The sequence below is a fragment of the Salmo salar genome, chromosome ssa01, assembly GCF_905237065.1.
Source record: "Salmo salar chromosome ssa01, Ssal_v3.1, whole genome shotgun sequence".
Lineage (NCBI taxonomy): Eukaryota > Metazoa > Chordata > Actinopteri > Salmoniformes > Salmonidae > Salmo > Salmo salar.
In genome coordinates, this window is record NC_059442.1 from 39,786,715 (window position 1) to 39,806,777 (window position 20,063).

Consider the following 20,063-nt stretch of genomic DNA (forward strand, 5'->3'; position numbering starts at 1 on the left):
AGAAATAAAACAAACTGAAGGATCACATTTACATAAGTATTCAGACCCTTTACTCAGTACTTTGTTGAAACACCTTTGGTAGCGATTACAGCCTCGAGTCTTGTTGGATATGATGCTACAAGCTTGGCACACCTGTATTTGGGGAGTTTCTCCCATTCTTCTCTGCAGATCCTCTCAAGCTCTGTCAGGTTGGATGGAGAGCGTCACTGCAAAGCTATTTTCAGGTCTCTCCAGAGATGTTCGAAAGGGTTCAAGTCCGAGCTCTGGCTGGGCCACTCAAGGACATTCAGAGACTTGTCCCGAAGCCATTTCTGCATTGTCTTGGCTGTGTGCTTAGGGTCATTTTTCTGTTGGAAGGTGAACCTTCACCCCAGACTGAGGACCTGAGCGCTCTGGAGCAGGTTTTCCTCAAGGATCTCTCTGTACTTCTGCTCCGTTCATCTTTCCCTCGATCCTGACTCGTCTCCCAGTCCCTGCCGCTGAACAACGCCCCCAAAGCATGATAATGCCACCACCATGCTTCAACGTAGGGATGGTGCCAGTTTTCCTCCAGACCTGATGCTTAGAATTCAGGCCAAAGAGTTCAATCTTGGTTTCATCAGACCAGAGAATCTTGTTTCTTATCCTCTATGGGCTAGGTGGGACGCAAGGCCTACTCAACAGCCGGCGGAATCCCGTGGCGCGATTTTCAAATACCTTAGAAATGCTATTACTTCAATTTCTCAAACATATGACTATTTTACACCATTTTAAAGACAAGACTCTCGTTAATCTAACCACACTGTCCGATTTCAAAAAGGCTTTACAACGAATGCAAAACATTAGATTATGTCAGCAGAGTACCCAGCCAGAAATAATCAGACACCCATTTTTCAAGCTAGCATATAATGTCACAAAAACCAAAACCACAGCTAAATGCAGCACTAACCTTTGATGATCTTCATCAGATGACACACCTAGGACATTATGTTACACAATACATGCATGTTTTGTTCAATCAAGTTCATATTTATATCAAAAACCAGCTTTTTACATTAGCATGTGACTAGCATGTGACTAGCATTCCCACCGAATACTTCCGGTGAATTTACTAAATTACTCACGATAAACGTTCACAAAAAACATAACAATTATTTTAAGAATTATAGATACAGAACTCCTTTATGCAATCGCTATGTCCGATTTTAAAACAGCTTTTCGGTGAAAGCACATTTTGCAATATTCTGAGTAGATAGCCCGGCATCACAGGCTAGCTATTTTGACACCCACCAAGTGTGTCACTCACCAAACTAAGATTTACTATAAGAAAAATTGGATTACCTTTGCTGTTCTTCGTCAGAATGCACTCCCAGGCCTTCTACTTCAATAACAAATGTTGGTTTGGTTCAAAATAATCCATAGTTATATCCAAATAGCGGCGTTTTGTTCGTGCGTTCAAGACACTATCCGACGGGTAAAGAAGGGTGATGCGCCCGACGCGTTTCGTGACAAAAAAATTCAAAATATTCCATTACCGTACTTCAAAGCATGTCAAACGCTGTTTAAAATCAATTTTTATGCGATTTTTCTCGTAAAAAAGCGATAATATTCCGACCGGCGTCTTCTGAGAGCCTATGGGAGCGTTAGAAAATGTCACGTTATGCCAGAGATCCCCTGTTTTGGTTAGAGATGATCAAGAAGGCCAAGAAATAGTCAGAGAGAGCGCTTCCTGTTTGGAATCTTCTCAGGTTTTGGCCTGCCAAATGAGTTCTGTTATACTCACAGACACCATTCAAACAGTTTTAGAACCTTTAGGGTGTTTTCTATCCAAATCAAACAATTATATGCATATTCTAGTTACTGGGCAGGAGTAGTAACCAGATTAAATCGGGTACGTTTTTTATCCGGCCGTGCAAATACTGCCCCCTATCCCCAACAGGTTAAGGTCAGAGTGCTTTAGGTGCCTTTTGGCAAACTCCAAGCATGTGCCTTTTACTGAGGAGAGGCTTCCGTCTGGCCACTCTACCATAAAGGCCTGATTGGTGGAGTGCTGCAGAGATGGTTGTCCTTCTGGAAGGTTCTCCCATCTCCCCAGAGGAACACTGGAGCTCCTTCAGAGTGACCATTGGGTTCTTGGTCACCTCCCTGACCAAGGCCATTCTCCCCCGATTGCTCAGTTTCGCAGGTGGCCAGCTCTTGGAAGACTCTTGGTGGTTCCAAACTCCTTCCATTTAAGAATTATGGAGGCCACTGTGTTCTTCGGGACCTTCTATGCTGCAGAAATGATTTGGTACCCTTCCCCAGATCTGTGTCTCGACACAATCCTGTCTCGGAACTCTATAGCCAATTCATTTGACCTCATGGCTTGGTTTTTGCTCTTACATGGACTGTCAATTCTGGGACCTTATATAGACAGGTTTGTGCCTTTCCAAATCATGTCCAATCAATTGAATTTACCACAGGTGGACTCCATTGAAGTTGTAGAAACATCTCAAGGCTGACCAATGGAAACAGGATGCACCAGAGCTCAATTTCGAGTCTCATATCAAAGGGTCTGAATCCTTACATAAATAAGGTAGTTTTGTTTTTGAGTGTTAATACATCTGCCAAAAATTTACAAAACCCTGTTTTCGCTCTGTCATTATGGGTATTGTGTGTCAATTGATGAGGGAAAAAATGTATTTCATGCATTTTAGAACAAGGCTGTAATGTAACAACATGTGGAAAAAGTCAAGGAGTCTGAATACTTTCCGAATGAACTGTATAGTGTATGTAGTACTTTTGACCAGGATCCCGAGGGCAGGGAATAGAGTACAATTTGTAATTCACCCTGTGTTGACCGTGAGATTAATGGAGTTAAAACATATGCTGTTAATTTGTCTGACTTGGCAGATATATGACGTTTTCTGTTTTGAATGCATTGCTAAAGACATGACATTGTTTTAATCAAATTTGTATGGACTGTGAAAGACTTCAGCCCGTCAGCAACACTAAAAAGAAACAGCAAAGTAAGTACTGTCGACTATAAATAGTGTTGTTTTATACACACACACACACACACTAATTAAGAACTCCATCGACATAAAACTTTCTCAAGCCCCAGGAAATTATAGGAAATGAATTTAAATCAAACCGAAATACTGCTACAAAATATGTTGAATAGTTTCAGCTTTATTGAATAAATAAATGCCAGTGTGCAGAGAACTAAAACTATGTCTGGCCATGACCTATGATACTGAACAACAAACAAATAAAAAATGCACAACAAAAACTGTAATGAACAGTTTGGAAACTCTGCACACTGCAGTCGAACTCATATGTCTTTCCAACCTTCTGATTGGAGACTGATCAGAGGTGAGTCTATTTAAGGAAGGAGGAGGTACTCCTCCGGTCCCCTCAACCTCTCTCCTCTTTTACATTAGCAGTAATGGGTCCTGGAGTGGCTGGAAAGAACATGGTATTATCAAAGGAAATCAAAGCTTTGTTGTAAAGGGAGCACAGTGACCCAGAGCCCATCTCTTGCCACGAGAGAACCGCAAATTGGCAACTTTTTAATACCGTGAAGGAAAATGAATTCACAACATCTTCTACATGTAGTCCATGTTGAAATACCACATCATCTCATTCAGAGGTTCCATAAGTAAATTGAAGATAAATCTTGGTAAGCTTCAAAGTAATAGACTACAGCTAGCAATGTACTGTTCATTGACCCCACGCTATATGAGGTAATATTGTTGAAATCAAACAAGATGATTTATGTTTACTATGGGGTAATGGTTTACAGTGCCTTCAGAAAGTATTCAGACCACTTGACTTTTACCACATTTTGTTACATTACAGCCTTATTCTAAAATAGATTTACATAAGTATACCTTTTGCTATGATACTCAAAATTGAGATCAGTTGCATCCTGTTTCCATCGATCATCCTTGAGATGTTTCTACAACTTGATTGGAGTCCACCTGTGGTGAATTCAATTGATTGGACATGATTTGGAAAGGCACACGCATCTCTATATAAGGTCCCACAGTTGACAGTGCATGTCAGAGCAAAAACCAAGCCATGAGGTCAAAAGAATTGGCCGTAGAGCTCCGAGACAGGATTGTGTCGAGGCACAGATCTGGGGAAGGGCACCAAAAAAATTCTGCAGCATTGAAGGTCTCCAAGAAAACAGTGGTCTCCATTGTTCTTAAATGGAAGAAGTTTGGAAACACCAAGACTCTTCCAAGAGCTGGCTGCCCAGATGAGCTGAGCAATTGGGGGAGAATGACAAGGGTCAGGGAGGTGACCAAGAACCCAAAGGTCATTCTGACAGAGCTCTAGAGCTCTTCTGTGGAGATGTGAGAACCTTCCAGATGCACAACCATCTCTGCAACACTCCACCAATCAGGCCTTTATGGTAGAGTGGCCAGACGGAATCCGCTCCTCAGTAAAAGGCACGACAGCCCACTTGGACTTTGCCAAAAGGCACCTAAACACTCTCAGACCACGAGAAACAAGATTCTCTGGTCTGATGAAACCAAAAATTAACTATTTGGCCTGAATGCCAAGCGTCACTGCTAAAGGAAACAAGGCACCATCCCTACAGTGAAGCATGGTGGTGGCAGCATCATGCCGTCGGGATATTCTTCACCTGCAGGGACTAAGAGACTAATCAGGATCGAGGCAAAGATGAACGGAGCAAAATACAGTGAGATCCTTGATCAAAACCTGCTCCAGAGCGCTCAGGACCTCAGATTGGGGCGAAGGTTCACCTTCCAACAGGACAACGACCCTAAGCACACAGCCAAGACAACACAGGAGTGGCTTCGAGACAGGTCTCTGAATGTCCTTGAGTGGCCCAGCCAGAGCCCGGACTTGAACCCTTTCGAACATCTCTGGAGAGACCTGAAAATAGCTGTGCAGCAACTCTCCCCATCCAACCTGACAGAGCTTGTGAGGATCTGCAGAGAAGAATGGGAGAAACTCCCCAAATACCGGTGTGCCAAGCTTGTATCGTCATACCCAAGAAGACTTGAGGCTGTAATCACTGCCAAAGGTGCTTCAACAAAGTACTGAGTAAAGGGTCTGAATACTTATGTAAATGTGATATTTCGTTTTATATATATATATATATATATATATATATATATATATATATATATATATATATATATATATATATATATATATGTATGTATGTATGTATGTATGTATGTATGTGTGTGTGTGTAAATTAGCAAGATTGCAAAAATCCTGTTTAATGGTGTATTGTGTGTAGATTGATGACAAAAAAATATCTATTTAATCAATTTTCAAATAAGGCTGTAACCTAACAAAATGTGGAATAAGTCAAGGGGTCTGAATACTTTCCAAAAGGAACTATAAATCACAAAAGCAAGTGAAATTGATAAGATCAATAGGCAGTACATTTCTTGGTAGTAAATCTTCTTCATTGCTAATAACACACCTTCATTGAATACTATTTGCCGTAAATCATAATGTATTATGTCAAAACAGTATTAGACATCGTCATTTTCTGTCACACACACTTTTTCAAACCAGATAGGGATTATTTAAGGAGGTCACATGGGAATAAGTGATTCCTAGACTGCAGTGTGACTGTATGACAGTTTGTAGATCTGGACGGTGTGGCCTTCCTGCTTTAGAACAGAGAGAGGGTCTATATCCCAGATGGCATCCTATTCCCTATATAGTTCACAACTTTTGACCAGAGCCCTATGGGCTACAAAGGGATTATGGTGCCATTTTGAACACATCCAGGGATTTGTTGAGTCAAACAGCAGGCTCTAATCTCTCTAATCATCAAGTCAATTAACAGAGAGCAGAAAAAAAGATAAGGTGGCCTTTCCTTTATAAAAACCCAGACCTTAAACATTTATGACGAGATATAATTCCCCTCACACCTGAGGGTCTCTGGAGGGTGGGCCCAGGGTAGAGAGAACCAGCAGGCAATGAGAGAGAGTGCAAGAGAAAGCACGTGTGTGTGTGCGTGTGTCTGTGTGTTTGAGCTCTCCTCAGCTCTCCTCTGGCCGCTGCCTGGTGGCTGCTGCCCGCTGCCTGCTGCCCGCTGCCTGGCTCCTGGTGCCCCCCTCTCTCTCTCTTCCTGTCCTGCAGAGCGCCCCGGCCCCTTGCCTGGTGTGGGTCTAATTATCCTGTTAAAGGGGGCTCTGCAGCCACAGGTGGCCCCCAGGGACCTCACTGGGAAGGGGGACAAATGGCGAGGATTAGAGATTGGAATGATTGCATCTCAATTGGCACCCTATTCCCTCTGTAGTGCAATACTTGGGGAGGGGGACACAAGATTCCTTTTGGGAAGAGGGACTCTTTCCTTTTACATTAGGCCTGTACCGAGATACTGACCTCACCACCACAGAAACATAATCACTAGAATTGGCATCCCTATTATCCACGAGTTTACCAGTCAGATTACCATGGTAAGAGGCTATAATCCCGTTCTAGGAAATCTATTTCTATGCTCACCATACACACACACTTTGTTATGTAGGTACAAAGGCATAGATGCACGGACGCACACACACATGGACGCACCCAAGTGTATCTATAGATTTAGATTTTCTGGACTGGATTTCCTTTACTACCTTACTGTTAGAAAACAAGCAACACATTTTGGAGCCCAAAAAGTACCTGTCAGTCTCTAGGTACACTTTGAATTGAACAGAGTTTTGGTTCGCTGTATCAGGTGGCTAAACTTTCATGCAACTCTGAGAACAAAAGTAAACCTGCAGATGAGTTTGAAACAGCACCAGAATACATGTTTCTACCTTTCCTTGCAAATTAACACAACGCTCAATGGATATCAGTTAATAACTAATATTTTACCGTTTTGGTTGGACACAGACAGTAACATTCTCATAATAGAGTTCTTTGACTTTTAATTGGTTCTGAAAATGAAATACTTTATTTTATGACTCAAGTTTATGGTAGAACAACATTGCAAATGAATGATATGCCAATTAAAAACTGTATTTGCGTTGAAGGATTAAGAAGGAGAGGTACACTATCTATACAAAAGCATGTGGACACCCCTTTGAATTAGTGGATTTGGCTATTTCAGCCTCACCCTTTGCTGACAAGAGTCTACAACCAAGCACACCGCCATGCAATCTCCATAGACAAACATTGGCAGTAGAATGGATTTACTGAAGAGCTCAGTGACTTTCAATGTGGCACCGTCATAGGATGCCACTTTCCAACAATTCAGTTCGTCAAATATCTGCCCTGCTAGAGCTGCCCCGGTCAACTGTAAGTGCTGTTATTGAGAAGTGTAAACATCTAGGAGCAACAACGGCTCATCTGTAAAGCGGTAGGCCACACAAGTTCACAGAATGTGACCGCCGTGTGCTGAAGTACGTAGCGCGTAAAAACCCTATGTCCTCAGTTGCAACACTCACTGCCAATTTCCAAACTGCCTCTGGAAGCAATGTCAGCATAATAACTGTTCGTCAAGAGCTCCAAGAAATGGGTTTCCATGGTCGAGCAGCCACACAAGATCAACATGCACAAAGCCAAGTGCCGGCTTGAGTGGTGTAAAACCCGCCACCTCTGGAGCAGTGGACACGAGTTCTCTGGGGTGATGAATCACGCTTCACAATCTGGCAGTCTGTCGGACTAATCTGGGTTTGGGGGATGCCAGAACAACGCTACCTGCCCCAATGCATAGTGCCAACTGTAAAGTTTCGTAGAGGAGGAATAATGGTCTGGGGTTGTTTTCATGGTTCGGGCTAGTCCCCTTAGTTCCAGTGAAGGGAAATCTTAATGCTACAGCACACAATGACATTTTAGATGATTCTGCGCTTCGAACTTTGTGGCAACAGTTTGGGGAAGGCCCTTCCTGTTTCAGTATGACAATGCCCCCGTGCACAAAGCGAGCTCCATACAGAAATGAGTCATACAGTTGAGATCAGTGTGAAAGAACATGACTGGCCTGCACAGAGCCCTGACCTCAACCCCATCGAACACCTTTGGGATGAATTGGAACGCCAACTGCTAGCCAGGCCTAATCGCCCAACATCAGTGCCCAACCTCACTAATGCTCTTGTGTCTGATTGGAAGCAAGTCCCCGTAGAAATGATCCAACATCTAGTGGAAAGCCTTCCCAGAAGAATGGAGGCTGTTATAGCAGCAAAGGTGGGACCAACTGCCCATGATTTTGGAATGAGATGTTCGTCGAGCGGGTGTCAACATACTTTTGGCCATGTAGTGTATTTTGTTCAACAATCTGAAGCAATTTACGTCAGGAATACTGCATTTGAATACAGGCACCACATCTTTAAGGCATGGGCACACTGCATTTCAAGTTTTAGTTCAAGAACATGCTTTATCAAACATAACAAAAATGAACAGCATAAAACCCTAATTGTCATGTAATCATCTGGGAAGCAATTCCACTTAGTGAGTGTGATGTCATCTCCGTTGCCTATGACATTACCCATACATATTGAACGTCCACGCCCACCCCCCACCCTCCAAACGCACAACCCTCCCACCCCACACAAAACATTACACCATGTTAACCATTACACCAGCTTCTGTTTAGGGTTGTACTATACCAACATTGGTTCACATGGGTACCTATCCCCGTTTAATTATGTTAAAGAATAAAAGAAAGAAGAATTAGCCTGAATCTAATTAACATCATCTCTATTAGTAGCAGGGCACCATCAAAATTGTATCTAAATTAATCATGTTTCGATTTAAGATATTACATTCAAATTAATCATTTTAAAAATGGAAATGATCCTTGACGCGGCTCCAGCTGTGATCAGGCCCGCTCTATGTCTTTGTCCCAAATGGCACCCTATTCCCTATATAGGGCACTACTTTTGACCAGGGCCCATAGGGGCTCCGCTCAAAAGTAGAGCGCTATGTATGGAATAGGGTGCCATTTGGGATGCAGCCTGCCTGCATCTCTCCCCACGCTGTGGCATGTACCAGTTTAAGGATGTCTTGGGGGGGCTATCAGCGCGCCTCTCACCCTGCATGCCTAGCTGTGTTATTTCAATTATGCTTATTTAATGGGACAGATGTATAGAATGTTTGGTAATTAGGGAGAATTGAAGGCCAGTGGGCCCTAATGGTTGAAAAAGATGTGTCAGAATGGATAAGCCTCCTTCCACTATCTTCCAGTTGATATGATGAGTTGCCAATTTGCTTTATTTTCTTTCTTTTTTCTCTCTCCATATGGCATTGTGGTGATCGTCTGTGATAAATGCACCATGGAAAGTCTGTTGTTGTATAGAGTGATGTGTTTGCAGTGAAATGTGATGGCACTGGCTTTTTGTGTCGCACTTTGAGTACATTTGCCTAAATGTGTGTGTGTGTCGGTGCATGTGCACGTGCTGTACGTGTGTTTATTCAACCTGTGCATGTGTTCTGATATTCTGAACATTACCCATTCACATCTATCACAGCTTCAGGTGGAATGCATCCCACTTGTCAAATGCAGCATCAAAGCCAAGGTGAGGAGACAAGAGGTTTAACCTTGAATGCACTTTTAAGATATAGTGAGGCAGAAATAGCATAGTAAATGTTGAATGGTATTGCTTGTGCGTCACACATGTTGTGTCACCACCCACCTATACTATTATATCTTAATAATACTCAAGTGTTCATTGGTCAATTGAAAGTGTTACATGACACTTACACTCACCCTGGTAAGTCAACCACGCTAGTGACAAAAATGAAGGTATACAAAGAACAAAGAAGCTGTCATTGGGTCAGGTCAATATACAGTATTTGCCACGGATAGGATCGTAATGTCATAGATTTAAAAATTCTACGAACATAATCCAACCCTGTGTGCTGTCATGGACCAAATCCATTGACTAGGGGCTCGATTCAATGAGATCAAGCGTTAACCCGCGATAGCTGATGTTTTAGCGGAGTTGGAGGTATAACTGTTTGGATCTGTCACATGGGTGAGCAGCTGCTCTTCTGATCGTTGTCACGAAGCCACACCCCTCCCACTGGCGTTAGAAGTTCAGAACGAGAACGAGAACGTGCAGGCCATATAGAACTAATGAAGCTCAGATTGAAAGTCATTCAACAAAATAACCAGGAGTTCTATCAGCCTAATCAAGGTGATTGCATCACACGTCCCAGTGTTCGAACTTGTAAACACGGCTGCATGGGATTTCCTACTAATGCAACTCTGTGCAGCCAATGGCAATGTCCGTGATGGCTATAATGTCGGGAGCCGCAGCTCTAACGTGATTGGATTTGACTGCTCTAACGCGGTTCCAACTCCGACACAGTCGGGTGTCGGATCACGCAAATCTGATTGAATTGAGCCCTAGACCCCCTGTAGATTTCATTTCAACAAAATGTTTCCTCATACAGAATGTTCATCCTTTGCTATGTTTGCAACTCATACACCGGCTTTCAGAAATTGATCAAACAAACATGTACGGCTTGCATCTCTGTGTCTCTACCCGAGTGAAAACGGGTAGGAATAGAGGGATGGGTGGATGGATGGATGGATGGATGGATGGAGAGAGGGAGAAAGGGATAGAAGGATAGAGGGATGGGTGAAAAGGTAAATAAGTGTGGCGTATCCTGTTCTAACGGGTTCCTAGTCCCTTTGTGATGATTAGACAGCTCCCGAGGGGTAGATGAGTTAGCAGAAGCAAAAGCTCTCTAATGAGCTCGGCTCCCGCACCCCTACTACCCTCTCCCCCCGCGGACCCCCTCCCTGTCCCAGGGTGGACCCAGTGGCTGTATGGGGGTCCCAGGAGGAGGGGCCGCAGCGCACCTGTTCTCCTCTCCTTGTAATCTGTGCATTTCTGCACTCCATCCCTCCCTCCCTGTCCTCCCTCCTTCCCTCTCTCCCTCCCGCTTTCCCGCTCCTCCCTCCCTCCTTGTCCAGGCGTGGAGTGGGGGGGCCTACTGGGAACCATGGCATTGTGTGTTGCCTTTTTTCTTTTGCACCCCTCTCTCTCTCTCGCTCTCTCTCTCTCTCTCTCTCTCTCTCTCTCTCTCTGTCTCTCTTTTCTTTATTCTTGCCTTCTTTTTAATCATAATTTCTGGTCGTTTGTTTTTCCCTTTGATTTAATTGATTAATGTATCTATTTAGGAGTCCTTGTCATATTTGGCACTTGCAATGAATACTGCACTAAGACAGAATAGTGCACTAAGCTCTACACTGTTAATATGAAGTGCTTTGTATCACGGGAACTAGTGGCAACTGAGCTGCCACCAACGCGAAGGAGCCAAAACCTTCAATTTGCTGGAGTATTGAAACACATCGTCCTGAAATGTTTGTAAATATTACATGGTATGTTGTAACACCAGTTAATCAAGTGTTGTGCAACACCTTGCCTGAGACTGGGAGCCCTGCCGAAAAATGTTTAAAAAACTATTCTGGTGTTTCAAGTTCTGTTCAGTGCAGAATTAGATACTCTTCTTTTTTGGTGTTGTTTCCTCTCTCTAAAGCTTCTTAACACTATTATGGTGTCTCAATTCTGTCCAGTGCAGAATTCTATCACTTCTCAAGTATCTGATCATTCGCCAGCTTAACACATTTTGGCAGGCATTGTTGAGCAGAGTGCTCAATCCACCAGCAGCAATTCAAGGTTTTACAACAAGCATTGTAGGTTATTGTATTTACTTCTACCATGAAATGTGGGGAATGTGGGAATGGCTTATCTCATCATTGAGATTTTGTCTGACAGTTATTATATCCGTTAATTATTATCCATTACACCTCACGGCACAACAAACTGCTTAATACTAATATAGAAGTATACTTTTCTTTCTTCAAACATACATATAACAATGTGCAAAATAACCATAAAGTCTTTAAAAAAAAATATTCCCACAATCCTCTAAAAACAATGCCACGGATAGGAAGTGCAAGGAGATTAAAACCAGACTTCTAATGAGTTCAATCAATCAATTTTCTCAATTTTTATCCCCATAAAATATACTTACATTTTGAGCAACATATTAAGTTGGATTTATTTTCAAATTTGTGGGTAAAATGAAATTAACTCATCATTGAAACGACTAACATTCATGTTTTATTATCTTTTTGTTGTCAATTTCAACTCACCCCCAATTTTTTACAGTGTGGCTGTGTGGTTGAGTGAGTAAAATATCAATGAAATTCCAATGAAAATTACCATCTTACTGCCTCAAAAGTCGGGGTTCAATTCCCGCTACCGCCTGTCCCACTTTCACTCCTTCTCTGTCTCTTCCTGTTTCTAATCTGTCTAAATAAAGCATTGAGAAAATGAAGGTGGATTTCCACAAAAAAATATTCTCCACAGGCTCTTATCATCAATCAATATTAGGCTATAAATCATTTGCATTTTTTAACCATTTGAGTGTATGAATCAGTCTGCCTTTTACATGCACTGAAACCCCAAAAACACAAATATTCAGATTGAAGAACCACTTTGGATGTTTCAGAGTACTTACAATTCTGTTTTAAATCACTTTCTGTATTTCATAACACTTACATTGGGTTTACATTCAAACACTGTTCAAATACCAGATCTCAGGTTAGGTGCATTACTTTTCATGGTTTCATTACACGATCATGTTCTTTTGAGTCTTTCTATTTTTACAGTGTAGGTAGTTAAGTGTGAATGACTGAATTACATGATGACGCCATGCAGGCTGCATTTAGTGTCTGTTGAGTCCTTACAAAGGTACACCTGGGTCACGCCAACCGAACAACCAACCAACCCCCTCGGTCCCTAGCTCTAAGAGACATCAGTCCCAGGGTGGCACTTTCCATCTCCCGTTAATTAGGCCAAATGTATGTTTACATAATGAACTTTGAGGTCGCTGACGACAAACGGCATCTTGGGACCAGGGAGGACAAAGAGGTGCTAGGCATGGCCAGATGGGTGGGTGTGTGTGTGGGTGTGTGTGTGTGTGTGTGTGTGTGTGTGTGTGTGTGTGTGTGTGTGTGTGTGTGTGTGTGTGTGTGTGTGTGTGTGTGTGTGTGTGTGTGTCTGTGTGCGTGTGGTGTGTAAGGGTGGACGTGTTTAACTATTCTTGTGGGGACCAGAAGTCCCCACAAGAATAGTAAACAAACAACATTTTGACCAACATGGGACATTTTGATAGTCCCCATTAGGTTAAATGCTTTTTCTAGGGGGTTTAACCCTAACACTAAGGTTAGAATTAGTGTTAGGGTTAAAATTAGGTTTAGGGTTAGGAGCTAGGGTTATTTTTAGGGTTAGGGATAAGATTAGGGTAAGGGTGATGTTTAATGTTAGTGTTAGGATTTTGAATGGGATTGAATTGTGTGTCCCCACCAGGTTAGTTAGACAAGACTGTGTATGTGTGTGTGTGTGTGTGTGTCTGTGTGTGTGTTAGGGACCTCTGTGTCAGACAGACAACCTGAGCGGGAGAATTCCCAGCTCTCCGTTTGACAAAAGGCTCTACCTGCCGCCTTATGCCTCTGAGAATTCCCACTAGTACCCCAGAAGGAGGAGGAGGCGGCTCTTCTTCGGGAAGGGAGGGGGGACGTGGATGAGTAGCATTAGTAGTATTTATTATGACCCCCAATTAGCTGCTGCCAAGGCAGAGGGTACACTTCCTGGGGTCCAAACAGGAATAAAAACACAATAAATAAAATACAGAAACTATATAATATACGTAGAACTACATTTAGAAGACAATTTAGCAGACACTCCCATCCAGAGCGACCCACAGCCTGTGCAGTCATCTCAAGACAGCCAGATGAGACAACCAGTCGTATCACAAACACGTATCACATATCACGACATAATGCGAAACATAACACAATACAAAATACATAAAAATGTCTGTCTCTTCACAGTCCCCTTCGTAAGGTGTTCTTTTATGAGGATGGCGTGGGGAAGTGGGGAGGAGGAGGCCTATGGGAGCAGGTACAGGTGAGGAAGTCTCTGTTCCAAACGGAACCCTATTCCTTATATAGTGCGCAATTTTTTTTATTATAAACTGGGTGGTTTGAGCCCTGAATGCTGATTGGTTGACAGCCGTGGTATATGAGACCGTATACGATGGGTATGACAAAACATTTATTTTTACTTCTCTAATTATATTAGAAACCACTTTATAATTGCAATAAGGCACCTCGGGGGTTTGTGGTATATGGCCAATATACCACAGCTAATGGCTGTGTCCAGGCACTCCGCGTTGCCTCGCGCTTAAGAACAGTCCTTAGCCGTGGTATATTGGCCATATACCACAGCTCCTCAGGCCTTATTGCTTAATTTTTGACCAGAGCCCTGTGGACCCTGGTCAAAAGTAATGCACTATAAAGGGAATAGGGCGCCATTTATAACACAACCAAGGTGTTGCGGGAAGGTACAGTAAGAGAGAGGAGGACTCTAAGCTGTCAGGTACGGCTCATGTATTACTCCAGCCTACAGTGTGATAACAAATAAACTAAGGGCCAGGTAGTGTAGGTTTCTGCAGGTCTCCAGGGCCTTGGGTTGATCTGATCTTATAACAACCTCCTATGTAACCCCCACAAGTCCTTTAATACTACCCCAACATCATTAGAATTACAGCAACCAATGAATCTACCTGCCTGTTACAAACCACACCCATGGGATCACGCACGCACACACTGACGCTCGCACGCACGCAAAGTGAGGTGAGTGAAGATAAAAGTAAGTGAAGATAAGTGAAGATAAAAGTGTATAAAAGTGTATTAATTAGCATGTGCAAAGTAAATGAGGTTGTTGCCTTCAGTTTCCCTATTAAAGCCTCTCTATGAGGAATAGACCATTTAAGAGTGGGCATGAGGCAAGCCTCTCCTCAGCCTCACAAATACACTAGTATTGCATTTACTTTTTACATTTTGGTTTTACATTTTGAACACTGGTCCAGTGTCTTTACGGGTCCACACTTTTCAGTGTTAAGTTAATACACTGCTTAGTGTAAAGCCTTATTTCTATATTTCCCTGAGTGCCTTGCCTTTCGATTGACTTGTAGAGTTACCACCCATGACTGTATTTGCTAGTGACAGAGACATGCTTGTTACATTCATCCAGTTTTTGTCCTGTGGCCCTTCACCAAGTGAGCGCTTCAGGGAGTATGTCCTCATTAACGTATTAGTATTTAACACCGTACAAAATGTATTTCATGAAGCCTACTTTTCTTTATCCTAAAAGCATGGCCTGAAACTCAAAGCACCGCCAGTCACATTATGCTGGCGTGCAAAGTGATGTGCAATTCTTATTGGAATCCAGCCAAAGTGGGAATATCCAACATTTACCTGCAACCTGCCAGGCAGGGAAGACTAAATTCTTCTTCTTCTTTAAATTTGTATTGCGGATCGTAACCAACTGAACGTTGCATACACATACCACGGCCTCCCTATTAATCTATTTCTCTTATCTAGCCCTTTGTTTCCGCCTGCTGTTCTGGAGTGTGAATTTCATTACACGTTGTGACACAAAAAGGGAAGAAAAATTGCCTTGCCAACTGACTCTACACCCATTAAAACCTCACCACTGTTCCACTACTTGGACTTATCTGATCTTACACCAGGTCGGCAGCCTGGGAGGATACTATCGTTCAACACACATTGTAACTCTTCTGCAGTAAAATCTTGTACACTGAAGTACTTCTCTGCAGCTGCCATCACAATGTCTATTTTATGTGATTTACGTTCCATTTCTGCGGTAGAGCTGATAACCTAAGAATGCTAAGAAACCAATCTTATTGAAGTAGATGTTATTCCTATTAGTCTTTATTGACCTCGGCCTACTCACAGGGAGCCTCTTAGGATCCTTTGCCCTGGACCCATCTTCCTCTACTACTCTCTTCACTGCCTCATCATACAACACCTTCTGTACTACTCTGACCCTGGCAGCTTCAACCTGCCTTTCTCTCCCCAGACACCTCTGATCTCCACCACCATGGGTACCCCTACAGTTCAAACACAACTTTTTCCACTTATACTACACCTTACTACAGCTTTGTCTCATGCCCTCATGTACACATCGCACATCTAGGAATGACCCTCTTACACACTGCTGCAATATGACCATAAGCTTGGCACCTAAAACACTGCAATGGGTTCGGGATAAAATCTCTCAACAGGATAACTGACACATCCTAACTTGACTTTGTCGGGTAAAGATTCTGCATCAAAACACAACAGGACAGACAGCGTCTTCTCTGTTCACCACACTCTCCCCAGGGTCTGCGTTGCACCAAACGGCGGGCGTCACAGACACCGGGGGGTTCTACTAAGCTATATGGAATTATTTTAAGAAGGTCATACCAATGATCATTTTTCTATTTGATTTTGAATTTTAAGACCCCTTTAAGTATCAATTTTCTTTTTTTCCTAACTGTTATTAGTCCATACAAACGCATTGAATAAAAAATTCACTGTGGAACAACAGATAGTCCCCCATAAAATATTGAAAGGAATTTTGTTATCAAGTGTCTATCATATATCTAAGACATATAAGAAAGATCAGGCAAAATGTGTTGTTATTTTATACTTTTATTTATGTATTTAACCCCTTATATTTGGGACTGAACAGTTTCACACATTCAGTACATTCGGAAAGTATTCAGACCCCTTGACATTTCCCACATTTTGTTATGTTACAGTCTTATTGTAAAATTGATTAAATTGTTTGCTTTCCTCATCAATCTACACACAATACCCCATAATGACAAAGCAAAAACAGGTTCTGAGACTTTTTCACAAATGTATAAAAATCTAAAACTGAAATATTACATTGACATAAGTATTCAGACCCTTTACTCAGTACTTTGTTGAAGCACCTTTGTTAGCGATTACAGTCTTGAGTCTTCTTGGGTATGACACTACAAGCTTGGCACACCTGTATTTGGGGAGTTTCTCCCATTCTTCTCTGCAGATCCTCTCAAACTCTGTCAGGTTGGATGCAGAGCATCGCTGCACAGCTATTTTCAGGTCTCTCCGGGCTCTGGACGAGCCACTCAAAGACATTAAGAGACTAGTCCCAAAGCCACTCCTGCATTGTCTTGGCTGTGTGATTAGGGTCGCTGTCCTGTTGGAAGGTGAACTTTCACCCAGTCAGGACCCCAGTCTGAGGTCCTGAGCGCTCTGGAGCAGGTTTTCATCAAGTATCTCTCTACACTTTGCTCCGTTCATCTTTCTCTCGATCCTGACTAGTTTCCCAGTCCCAGTCCCTGCAACTGAAAAACATCCCCACAGCATGACGCTGCCACCACCATGCTTCACTGTAAGGATGGTGCCAGGTTTCCTCCAGATGTGATGCTTGGCATTCAGGCCAAAGAGTTCAATCTTGGTTTCATCAGACTAGAGAATCTTGTTTCTGATGAGAGTCCTTTAGGTGCCTTTTGGCAAACTCCAAGTTGCTGTCATGTGCCTTTTACTGAGGGTGTGGCTTCCGTCTGTCCACTCCACCATAAAGACCTGATTGGTGGAGTGCTGCAGAGATGGTTGTCCACTGGAAGGTTCTCCCATCTCCACAGAGGAACTCTGGAGCTCTGTCAGAGTGGCCATCGGGTTCTTGGTCACCTCTCAGACCAAGGCCCTTCTCCCCTGATTGCTCAGTTTGGTCGGGCATCCAGCTCTAGGAAGAGTCTTGGTGGTTCTAAACCTCTTCCATTTAAGAATGATGGATGTCACTGTGTTTTTGGGGACCTTCAATGCTGCAGACATTTGTTGGTACCCTTCCACAGATCTCTGCTGTAACGTAACAACGTGAAAAAGTGAAAGGGTCTGAATATTTTCTGAATGCACAGTACTTCCATTAATTTTTTCAACGGTTACTGGGGGACTTTCAGACAAGTCTCACCTTTCCACAGAGGGGTCATATTAGTGTGTAGCCTAATCTGTTCGGACACTACAGACAGAAGTTGGCAGATTGGCTGTATCAACAGACGAGTACCAAGACGATCTGAGCAAAATGGACAACACTATAGAGTTCGAGAGAGTCTCATCTTTCTATAGAGTTTGTAGGACAAACTGTTTGGACTTTACAGACAGTTTTGTGAAATAATGGTTTTTGGTATTTCTTACAAACACCAGCCTAGCTCTGTCACCTTTACCGCAGAGGCGTGGCGGATGCAGTGGATTGACACACATCCGACGCAAAAAACAGGATCCATTCTCTCTAATAATCGCACTGCCACTGGGCCAGACTCCTCCTCCTAGTCATCTTCGTCGAGGCTTGAACTCAGTGGTCATGGTTTTGGTTGAACACTGTTTTTTAACACCAACAAAGACTAGATGATGGCGCCGGAGAGGATGGCTGCCGTTTAATCGTGCTATTTTGTTTGTTTTATCTCATTGTTTGTAACTTATTTTGTACATAATGTTGCTGCTACCATCTCTAATGACCGAAAAGAGCTTCTGGACATCAGAACAGTGATTACTCACCTCAAATTAGATAAAGAATTTTTCTTTAATGAGGTGGATGGGAAGGATATACTTCAAACACCTGAACAGGCCCTCATCCCCGTCATTCGCAGGAGAAAGAAACAGATTTTCGCGGAAGGAGATCGGGGAGCCTTGTGAGGATCAGGCGACGAGTGGCTAATCTGCCTTTGCCATCCATACTGTTAGCCAACATTCAATCGCTGGAGTATAAATGGGATGAAATAAGAGCATGTATATCCTTCCAACGGGACATTTAAAACTGTAAAATCTAGTTTTTCACCAAGTCGTGGCAGAACGACGACATTAATAACATACAGCGGGCGGGTTATACACTATCAGCAGGATAGAACAGCAGCCTCTGGTAAGACCAGGGGTGGAGGCCTATGTACATTTGTAAATAACAGCTGGTGCATGATATCTTAGGAAGTCTCGAGGTTTTGCTCGCCTGAGGTAGAGTATCTCATGATAACCTGTCGACCACACTATCTACCTAGAGAGTTATCATCTGTTTTTTCATAGCTGTCTACATACCAAAACCGCACTCAATGAGCTGTATAAGGCCATAAGCAATCAGGAAAATGCTCATCCTGAGGCGGTGCTCTTAGTGGCAGGGGACTTTAATGCAGGGAAACTTAAATCAGTTCTACCTCATTTCTATCAGCATGTTAAATGTGCAACCAAAGGGAAAAAATTCTAGACCAGCTTTACTCCACACACAGAGACGCGTACATAGCTCTCCCTAGCCCTCCATTTGGCAAATCTGACCATAATTCTATCCTCCTGGTTCCTGCATACAAGCAAAAATTTAAGCAGGAAGAACCAGACACTTGGTCAATAAAGAAGTGGTCAGATGAAGCAGATGCTAAGCTACAGGACTGTTTTACTAGCACAAACTGGAATAAGTTCCGGGATTCTTCCAATGGCATTGAGGAGTACACCACATCAGTCACTGGCTTCATCAATAAGTACATCGATGATGTCGTCCCCACAGTGACTGTACATACACACCCCAACCAGAAGCCATGGATTACTGTCAACATAATGCACTGAGCTAAAGGATAGAGCTGCCGCTTTCAACGCCATCATTAAGTTTGCAGATGACACAACAGTGTTAGGCTTTTACCCCCAAGCCATAAGACACCTGAACATCTAATCAAATGGCTACCCAGACTATTTGCACTGCCCGCTCTACACCACTGCTACTCTCTGTTATTATCTAGGCATAGTCACTTTGATAACTCTACCTACATGTACATATTACCTCAATTACGTCGACACCGGTGTCCCCGCACATTGACTCTGTAATGGTACCGCCTGTGTATAGCCTCGCTATTGTTATTTTACTGCTTCTTTTAAATTATTTGTTACTTTTACCTCTTAGTTTTTTGTAGGTATTTTCTTAAAACCGCATTGTTGGTCCCTCCGTAACTTTCATTACGCACACCTGTCCCTTATTCCCACTGATTAGTACTTGTATAAGCGTGCCCTTTGGTCTCTATTGGGCTGTCCATTATTGTTACAATGTTCGTTGGTGGATGTTAGTACCTGTGCTGTGTGTTTTGGCTTTCGTGCCATTGTGGATTGCGCAGATGATTACGGGTCTCGTCCCGTGTGTTAATCATTGTGCGCGTGTAATTTATTCGAGGTACTCCTCGCTCTTTTGTTTTGGGTTTCTACCATGTGTTTTGTTACGTGTTTGTTTGGT